Here is a 10286-nt window from a genome sequence, read left to right on the forward strand (position 1 = left end):
ATTACTCTTTCAATACTTACCACTCTGCCCGGGGCAACTGCAACCAGAACGCTGTTGATTACTTTCAAACACAGAAAGAACGGTTAATAGATTTGAATGATGGCTATCATGCTCTTAAGTCACTTGGCAAGTGGCAAACAATGGTGTAGGGTGTATAGCCGTTGCAGGAATAACTACGGTAAAACAAATAACCAATACCATGGAAATTGACCTGTTTATTGCAGGCCTAGGTGGTTCTCACCGCAGGATCGGTAGCTCCTGAAGGGGCAGCTCCACCATCTCTCTCCGCCCTCCTCCTCCGCTCTCCACAGCAAAATATCAGTGGTTTTTTAAAGCGGGATCCACTCGGCCCAGCATAAATGTTGCTTTGGCTTCTTCCTGTCTCCTCTAGCTGTAAAATTCAGGAGAGGAGGCAAATGAAATTCTGTTTAAGGATTTTAAATCTTCAGGGCACCTGGGTCGCTCAGTTGGTTAAGTGCCTTCAGCTCAGGTCATGATCCCGGGGTCCTGGGATGGAGCCCTGTGTCGGGTTCCCTGCTCAGTGGGGCGTCTGCTTCTCCCTCTGACCTTAACCTCTCTCGTGCACTCTCTCTCTCTCTCAAATAAATAAATAAAATCTTTTAAAAATTTTTTTAAATCTTCTAAAGAACCAGATCTTGTTCTTTTTAGACTCCATTATCTTCACCTACCCTTTAAGGAAATGGAGAGGACATCTAATTCCAAACTAATTCAAATGAGCCAGCCAGTATGGGGTTGCTGTCTGTATTTCGGATTCTCGTGGAAGTAGTACAGTCCCTTGGTGAGAAGGGCTTTGGAGTCACTTAGTCCCAAGTTCAGTTTTGAACTCATTGATTCCATTACCATGAAGCCATTTAGCCACATTGTTCTGGAGAAGAGCTGTGGCAGGCTTTAGGCTCTGGATTATGGGGAGCAAGCAGACACAGCCCCTGCTCTCTGGAGCTTATCTGTTAGTTGGAGGAGACAGGCAATTAAAAAAAAAAAAAAAAAGCTGTCATGAAAATGGAAGCAGGGCCATGATTCCTGTGGGGTCACCGGTGTCTCGTACCTCTCCCTAGCTATGCGAGGGCTTAGGCAAATTTCTTAGCTTCTCAGTTTCCTTACAGCGTTGTTGGGAGGATTCAGTTAAATAATACTAACAAATCACTAAGTACACCGTCTGGTGTGTAGGAAACACACAATGAACACTATCTGATATTATCTTAAGCTCCCAGCGGCAGGATTTTTTTGGTGAAGATTTTATTTACTTATTTGACAGACACAGGGAGAGAGGGAACACAAGCAGGAGGAGCAGGAGAGGGAGAAGGAGGCGTCCAGCAGAGCAGGCAGCTCGATCTGGGGCACCTGGGATCATGACCTGAGTGGAAGGCAGATGCTTAAGGGCTGAGCCACCCACTGCCTAGAGCTGTGCCTAATGCTTGGAAGGACTTTAATAGTATCTGTTGGCTGAATAACTATAATGAGAAAGAGAATCATAATGAAAAAAACAAAAGACAACAGTGGAGATAAAATTAAACAATAAAAAACGCATAGACTGCTCGATGGAGCCTCGGTAACTTGAATGTCACAAAGTGGAGCTTTTTTAGGGAGAAACTACCCCCCCACAGTGCTCATCAGATACTTTCTTCTCTCTGTCCACCAGGGGGAGTATACGACCCACCACAAGTCAGCCTTTCCCAAGGCCTCTGAATGGGAAGCTTTTTTTTTTTTTTTAAAGACTTAATTTACTTATTTGACAGAGAGGCAGGCAGAGGGAGAGGAAGCGAAGCAAGCTCCCCGCTGAGCAGAGAGCCCAACACAGGGCTCGATCCCAGGACCCTGAAATCATGACCTGAGCCGAAGGCAGAGGCTTTAACCCACTGAGCCACCCAGGCACCCCCTGGGTGGGAAGCTCTTTAAACCCTTAAGGCGTTAACTGAACCAGTAGAGCCCAAGGCCACAGACTGTTTTAATTTAAGTAAATAGGTTTTTTTTTAAAGTCTCAGATCAAATCAAGCGGTAGCCAAAACAATTGATCAAAATGTGATTCAGATAGTCTTTCAAACTCTGAAAGAGAGGAATAAAAATTAAAGAAAATCATCGTTTCCTTAACTGCAAGAAAACAAGATCTATTATGAAGGGTGTGTATCTGCTCATTTCTTAAGCCTTGGGTACTCAAATTATGATGCTCTAAAAATCATTATGGAGCTATCATTCCTTGATTATTTTAGAATTCAAAGTTTGCCAGCATTCATTTTTTTGCATATATTTTTTACAATTGTATTTTTGAATAATCTCTATGCCCAATGTGGGGCTTGAATGCACAACCCCAAGATCAAGAGTTACACTCTCTCCTGACTGAGCCAGCCAGGCACCCCTTTGCACATTTTCTTGCATGCTTGATCCAGAAAATTCGTGAATTACAGTGTTTTGCTTTTCATTAAATCTCCTTCTATCTCATATTCATGGGTTGAGTTTGTAAAGTATAAATGGTCACTGTTAAACCAGTGATGAACATATGTTGAAATGATGAGACGAGAAGCATAAATAGAGCCGTAATCTCCCACAGAGCCCGGTAATCCTCTAAACTCGAGGGCTTGTTGGTAACCGTGGTCTCTGGACGCTGCATGGAGGAATCCCAGGTTCCTTCCTCAGGCGACAATTATGTGACTTCCTGGAACTCTCAGGTATGATACAGTACTACTTATATGAAAATTAGTTTATCACAATAAGAACAGTTTTAGAAATGCCTTTATTTTATTATATATGTATAAACAACAATGTTGTGTGGAGTTTTTTCTGTTGGTTAAAATCTCAGTGACTCAAATCTATGAACAGAAGTCATTCTGTGATTTAAATGCCAAACTCAAGGAGGCATCTGTGTGAGAGCCAGCTACCTGTCGGATTTGGTTCTTTCATGAAGGGGTATGACACTGCTGAGAGGGGAGAAGGCAGCCATCTTAGGAAGCGCAGTTTGCAGAGAGTCAGAAGCTTTGCTCCTCCAAACCCATGGAAGCAGAGGTGCCAAGACAATCCTCATAAGATTTGGCCGTGCCTGAAAGAACATGGACACTTGACCCCTTAATTAGATGTCTGCTTAGTCAGGGACTTGTTGACCTGTCCCATTCTCCTTAAGCAGGGGGAAAGTTAGCTGGAGTGACCTGGCATCACGGAGATTACCTAAGGAGGGGAGTCAGGGCTCTTTGGGGTTTCTGGGAGGTAAGGACAGTGGGTCCCACCAGTCCTGCCTGGAGATGGCTGCAGAGAGAAGATGAGACTCAGGGCCGTAGAACTGCCAGAAAACCAAGCAAAAGAAGCAAAGAGGCATAGGCGGAGGAAGGGCACATGAATGTGCCAGCTAGGGGTCAGCAGCAGAGGTGGCCACACTTAAGAATGAACCAGCAATGCCCAGGAAAGCTTCAAAACTCAAGCCTGGCTTGAGCAGGGCAGGTTGGAACCACTGTTCACTCCTAATGAACACAATCTAGGTTAGCAGCTGTGGCGAACCAGGGACACAACTGCAACCTCCCAGTTGGGTAAGGAGATGGCTAGTCTTGTCAGAACACTGGGGGAGCTTGCAGCTGGAAGAGGGAGCAGGGAAAGCTTCCTAAAGAGCAAACCATGCTCCCTCACCCAGAGAAAAACATAGGAACTGGACATTTGGATCTAGCCAGGGCTGGGGTCATGGGGGAATATTTTTTTAAATTTGTAACCTATTTTTAAAAAATGAACAGAAATGAGCCTTTAAAAGATGAAACAAGACTTCTGTGATAACCAAAATTTATTGGAAGTTATAAAGTATGGCCCATAATCATGAAGGGGCTCAATAATCAGTAAGAAAGGGAAGTTCCAACACCATGTGTCCAGAGGCAGCTACTAGAAAAAATCAAAATCACTTTATGTTCAAACCCCAACATTTTTTTCCTTAAAACTATCTACTTTAAATACATTTCACGAAAAAAAAAAAAAAAAAGGAAGATGGCATTCACTCTTGGTTCAGCCAGGAATTGGGTGTGCTAAAACACACACCTGGTTTCTTGTGACTCAACCCCAGTGCCTGGCATTATTACCTTGCCAAGTGCATTTTGTTGGGTTCCCATGAGTCAGGGCAGCTTAGAGCTCTGAGTGAGCCTCCCTTCCTATTATAATCCATCCACTGTTATGATAAATGGGCTCTCTCAAATTCTTCTCTTTGAACCCAAGTCAGATGACCTAACTAAACTCAGATTTTTGCCTACAGTGTTTAGCCACTTGCTGTTAACACTTAGGCCAATGATGTAACCTCGTTTTCTCATTGACAAAATTCAGGGATGACTGTAGAGCCTTTGGCCCTCCTACTTAGTTAGGAAAAGACTCATAGGGTGCATTATCATGAGATGTAGAACAAGGCAGAATTTTTAAAAAGTTCAAAATGTGTTTAAGAAGACTCATGGCTAACAGATGGGAGTGTAAAGAATAATGTAGATAGAAAGAGATGAGAAACACATGAAAAAATCTGGTTTTGGAAGTGAGCAAGTTTCAGGACCATTTGAGGAGAGACAGGTTGTAATGAAGTTAAGGGGAGGAAGGCAATTAGGTAATGGGGGCTAAGGGCTTTACGATGTGAGATTTTATAACTATTTTTGAAAAGAATTCCTTTGAGCTCTGAGAAAACAAAGCATGCAGGGAGGCTTAGGAGAGAGGGAAATCGTTTCTGAGCTTGGGAACTAGTAGCAAAATGAGGTTGGTCGTTTAGGAGTGAGACAGAAAGAGCATTCACATGGCTTGATAAAATTAGCATTCAGGTCGGCTATTCAAATAGAGAGGGTTTCCTGAAAATAGCTGAAATGCAAGAAAATCAACAACTGCTATAGCAGTTTAGGGATTATAAACCATTCTAATACGATCCTCACACTGCCCTCAACAGACCCAAAGAAGGGGCCCAAAGAGGGGGTCAGAGGCCAGGGTTGGGGGATGGTCTCAAAATTTGGTTCCTATGTCCAATGAAGAGAATGTTACAACTCATAAGCTGAGCTTGCAAAACTCAATTTCCCCTCCCTCTCCTAAAACTCTTGAGAATCTTAAATACGATACATAGGACAACTCACGAACACGCTGAAGTGTGGTGACGGGATTTCCCGGCTCGAGCTCGAGCCCCGATCGAGCAGCAATCATTCTTATCTTAGACACTGGGATGGCTGCTTATCAGGGGGGATGTTCCCTGACTCCACTCAGGGAAACAACTGCTCATCTGCCAGGCCCTAGGAAAATTACCCAACTGTATTAAGGCTGTAAAATCAGTGGCCAAGAGTTCTGCAGCTTGCCTTCGGAATTATGATTGCAACTAAAGGCTCAGCCCCCATTGGAAACAATTGTGGAATGAGTTCAATCAAAATCAATCTAGGCCTGGCATCAGACGAGGCAAGCTCACACCAACATGTCTTTCTCTGGTGAGCCTGGACAGGCCCAGCTTCTGAAGCTCCAAAGTGAGAGTTGATTGACTAAAACAGACACTCTGAGACTTGAATTCCCAAACTTCCATTACTAAAGGTCTTTGTTTCTTTTGTTCCCTTCCTTGCTTGCTCACTTTCTAGCAAAGTCCCTCTATCATGGTACAAATGACACAATGGTATAGTGCAACGACCCACTGGGACGAAAGTGAAGAAGTGTATGTTTTATAATAAGAAAACCTACAAAGTGGCTACTGTGGGTGTGAACAATCTCCACATGACAAATTTCTTAGGGAGGATTTCAGAAACAGTACACTGATTTTTGGGGGGACTGTTTGCATTGCTCCTAGTTTTATTCCATCGGCTCTGCTAAACCTCACTTACTTTGCCACTTGGCGTGGCAGGTTGCTTGAGCCCAAGACCGGGAGTGAAGTTACATGTTCTTATCCAGTCTCCTTCAGAGAGCGATCTACACCTCTCGAAAAGTCACAGACTCTTTCTTGTTTACTCCTTCCCTCCATTAAATACATGTTATGGTAAATCATTGACATGGGTCTCCTGAAAATGGAAAAGGTCGGGGCTTCATGAAGGGTTTAGATTGAGAGAAAAGAGTAATTTAAATGCAAGATATTACTTCTATTCATAGACCTCGTATGAGTTGTAGACATGAAGGTTGGCTAATAAAATTATATTATTCTAGATAAAACATAGTAAAGGGGTTGGGATAAATAGGTGATGGCGACTAAGGAGGGCACTGGTTGCGATGAGCACTGTGTGTTGCATGGAAATGTTGAATGACCAAATTCTACATCTGAAACTAATATTGCCCTGTCTGTTAACTAACTGTAATGCAAACTAACTGTAGTTAACTAACTGTAATGTAAATAAAAACAAGCAAAAAGAAGCATATTGGAAAAAATAAAACATAGTGAAAAGAACATTGAAATTTCACTGCAGGGATAAGGAAAAGTGTATATCTATGGAGAAAAAATATGTGAAAAATATGGTGGTTTCCAAAATAATTAAGTGACATTTCTTTTCTCTTCGAAGTACTCTTATATCTAATAACCTTTTGGCTTATATAAGGAGCACAAAAAAGCAAAAAGAATGTATTTGTTTTTGAAAATGAAAATAATACAGAGCTTGCCCGTTTTGCCCCTTTTCCTAATAAGTAGAAGGATTGAAAAGTCTTTATTGGAGTGTTCTGTAGTTCCTCGAGTACAGATCTTTAACCTCTTTGGTTAGGTTTATTCCGAGGTATCTTATGGTTTTTGGTGCTATAGTAAATGGAATCGATTCTCTAATTTGCCTTTCTGTATTTTCATTGTTAGTGTATAAGAAAGCCACTGATTTCTGGACATTGACTTTGTATCCTGCTACATTACTGAATTGCTGTATGAGTTCTAGTAGTTTGGAGGTGGAGTCTTTCGGGTTTTCCATATAAAGAATCATGTCATCTGCGAAGAGAGAGAGTTTGACTTCTTCCTTGCCAATTTGGATACCTTTTATTTCTCTTTGTTGTCTGATTGCTGTTGCTAGGACTTCTAATACTATGTTGAACAAGAGTGGTGAGAGTGGGCATCCTTGTCGTGTTCCTGATCTCAATGGGAAGGCTGCGAGCTTTTTCCCATTGAGGATGAAGAAGACACAAAAAGATGGAAGACCATTCCATGCTCTTGGATGGGAAGAATAAACATCGTTAAAATGTCTATACTGCCCAGAGCAATCTATACTTTTAATGCCATTCCAATCAAAATTCCACCAGTATTTTTCAAAGAGCTGGAGCAAATAATACTAAAATTTGTATGGAATGAGAAGAGACCCCGAATTGCTAAGGAAATGTTGAAAAACAAAAATAAAACTGGTGGCATCACGTTACCTGATTTCAAGCTTTACTACAAAGCTGTGATCACCAAGACAGCATGGTACTGGCATAAAAACAGACACATGGACCAGTGGAACAGAGTAGAGAGCCCAGATATGGACCCTCAACTCTATGGTCAAATAATCTTTGACAAAACAGGAAAAAATATCCAGTGGAAAAAAGACAGTCTCTTCAATAAATGGTGCTGGGAAAACTGGACAGCTATATGTAGAAGAATGAAACTTGACCATTCTCTTACACCGTACACAAAGATAAATTCGAAATGGATAAAAGACCTCAACGTGAGACAGGAATCCATCAGAATCCTCGAGGAGAACATAGGGAGTAACCTCTTTGATGTCAGCCATAGCAACTTCTTTCAAGATATGTCTCCAAAGGCGAAGGAAATAAAGGCAAAGATGAACTTCTGGGACTTCATCAAGATAAAAAGCTTCTGCACAGCAAAAGAAACAGTCATCAAAACAAAGAGGCAACCCACGGAATGGGAGAAGATATTTGCAAATGACAGTACAGATAAAAGGTTGATATCCAGGATCTATAAAGAACTCCTCAAACTCAACACACACAAAACAGATAATCATATTAAAAAATGGGCAGAAGATATGAACAGACACTTCTCCAATGAAGACATACAAATGGCTACCAGACACATGAAAAAATGTTCATCATCACTAGCCATCAGGGAGATTCAAATCAAAACCACATTGAGATACCACCTTACACCAGTTAGAATGGCCAAAATTAGCAAGACAGGAAACAACGTGTGTTGGAGAGGATGTGGAGAAAGGGGAACCCTCTTACACTGTTGGTGGGAATGCAAACTGGTGCAGCCACTTTGGAGAACAGTGTGGAGATTCCTCAGGAAATTAAAAATAGAGCTTCCCTATGACCCTGCAATTGCACTGCTGGGTATTTACCCCAAAGATACAGATGTAGTGAAAAGAAGGGCCATCTGTACCCCAATGTTTATAGCAGCAATGGCCACGGTCGCCAAACTGTGGAAAGAACCAAGATGCCCTTCAACGGATGAATGGGTAAGGAAGATGTGGTCCATATACACTATGGAGTATTATGCCTCCATCAGAAAGGACGAATACCCAACCTTTGTAGCAACATGGACAGGACTGGAAGAGATTATGCTGAGTGAAATAAGTCAAACAGAGAAAGTCAAGTATCATATGGTTTCACTTATTGGTGGAGCATAACAAATAATACAGAGGACAAGGGTAGATGGAGAGGAGAAGGGAGTTGAGGGAAATTGGAAGGGGAGGTGAACCATGAGAGACTATGGACTCTGAAAAACAACCTGAGGGTTTTGAAGGGGCGGGGTGGGAGGGTGGGGGAACCAGGTGGTGGGTATTAGGGAGGGCACAGATTGCATGGAGCACTGGGTGTGGTGAAAAAACTATGAATACTGTTACGCTGAAAATAAATAAAAAATTGGAAGAAAAAACAAAAAAAAAGTCTGTGTTTGGGAACCTGGGTGGCTCAGTGGGTTAAAGCCTCTGCTTTCGGCTCAGGTCATGATCTCAGGGTCCTGGGATCGAGTCCCACATCAGGCTCTCTGCTCAGTGGGGAGCCTGCTTCCTCCTCTCTCTCTCTGCCTGCCTCTCTGCCTACCTGTGATCTCTGTCTGTCAAATAAATAAATAAAATCTAAAAAAAAAAAAAAAAAAGAAAAGTCTTTATTGGTTCCTAATTTCCTCTCTATGAATGGCTTAGCCTTTTCCTACCCCATTCTAGTATTACATATGACTTGTATTTCACAGGAACGTTTAACAGCTTGATTTCTGCAGTCAGTATCTTTGGGTTCAAATTCCAGTTTTACTCTTCTTAGTTGCAGGACCATGGGCAAGTTTCTTAACCTTTCTGGACTTCAGGTCCCTCATCTGTACAGTGGGAATAATAATAATATATCCCTTACAATGTTGTAGTGCATATTAGTGCTTGGTTCTTAGAAAGCTCTCAACAAATCCTACTTTCTTTTAATATATGACCTACTGTTTCTCGTGTTAGACTGATTTACGTTTGTTTCCATCTCTCCCACTAAGTTGTGAGAGGGAATTGTATCTTCTTCACCTTTTTTCTCTCTCCTAGGTGTTTACTATACTGCATTATACCTCGCAGAGACCTAGTAAATATTTGTAGAATTGAATTATCTCAAGCATTTGGAAAATCTATGTGCAAAATCCTATGAAGTTTCAAATGAAGGATCAGAATTCCAATGTACTGCAAAACCCTATTTTAAAGGGAAAAATATCACCTTAAAGACCACACTTGAATCATTCCTCCCTCTCACCGTCCTCGGGCTCAACCTTAAATCCAGCTAGAGTCACCTGCTGTTTGTACTGTGGTCTCTAGACTTTGTCGGTCAGCCATCCTGTACCACTCACAGCACCAGAGCTGACTGTCCCCGCGAGGCTTGCACTGAACCGTGTCTTCCCGCAGGACCTGGAGACTGTTCCACACCAGTCCTCCACTTTGGTCCTTAGAACTCAACAATTACAACCTCCCAGTTTCTGTCTCATGTGAAGTGGGATTTGTAAGGTTTATCTCTCATGAATCACATTCTATTGATCACATAAACAAGAAATTGTGTGATTCTGTTAAACAAGTTTGAAAGCCTTTCTGGCTACCCACTTTAAGGAGTAATCTTTGCTAACACATTTTTTTTTTAATGTTCCCTGGAGGCATCTGGTTGAAACCCGTAAGCAAATGGAGTGAGTGAGGCATTGTAGTAACAACGGATTTGCTGCATAATACTTGGGTCTAAGAAATGTCACATTCCCGGGCACCTGGGTGGCTCAGTGGGTTAAAGCCTCTGCCTGCAGCTCAGGTCATGATCCCAGGATTCTGGGATCGAGTCCCACATCGGGCTCTCTGCTCAGCAGCGAGCCTGCTTCTCTTCCTCTCTCTCTGCCTGCCTCTCTGCCTACCTGTGATCTCTGTCTGTCAAATTAAATAAAAAATCTTAAA

The sequence above is a fragment of the Martes martes genome, assembly GCF_963455335.1.
Source record: "Martes martes genome assembly, chromosome: 4".
NCBI lineage: Eukaryota > Metazoa > Chordata > Mammalia > Carnivora > Mustelidae > Martes > Martes martes.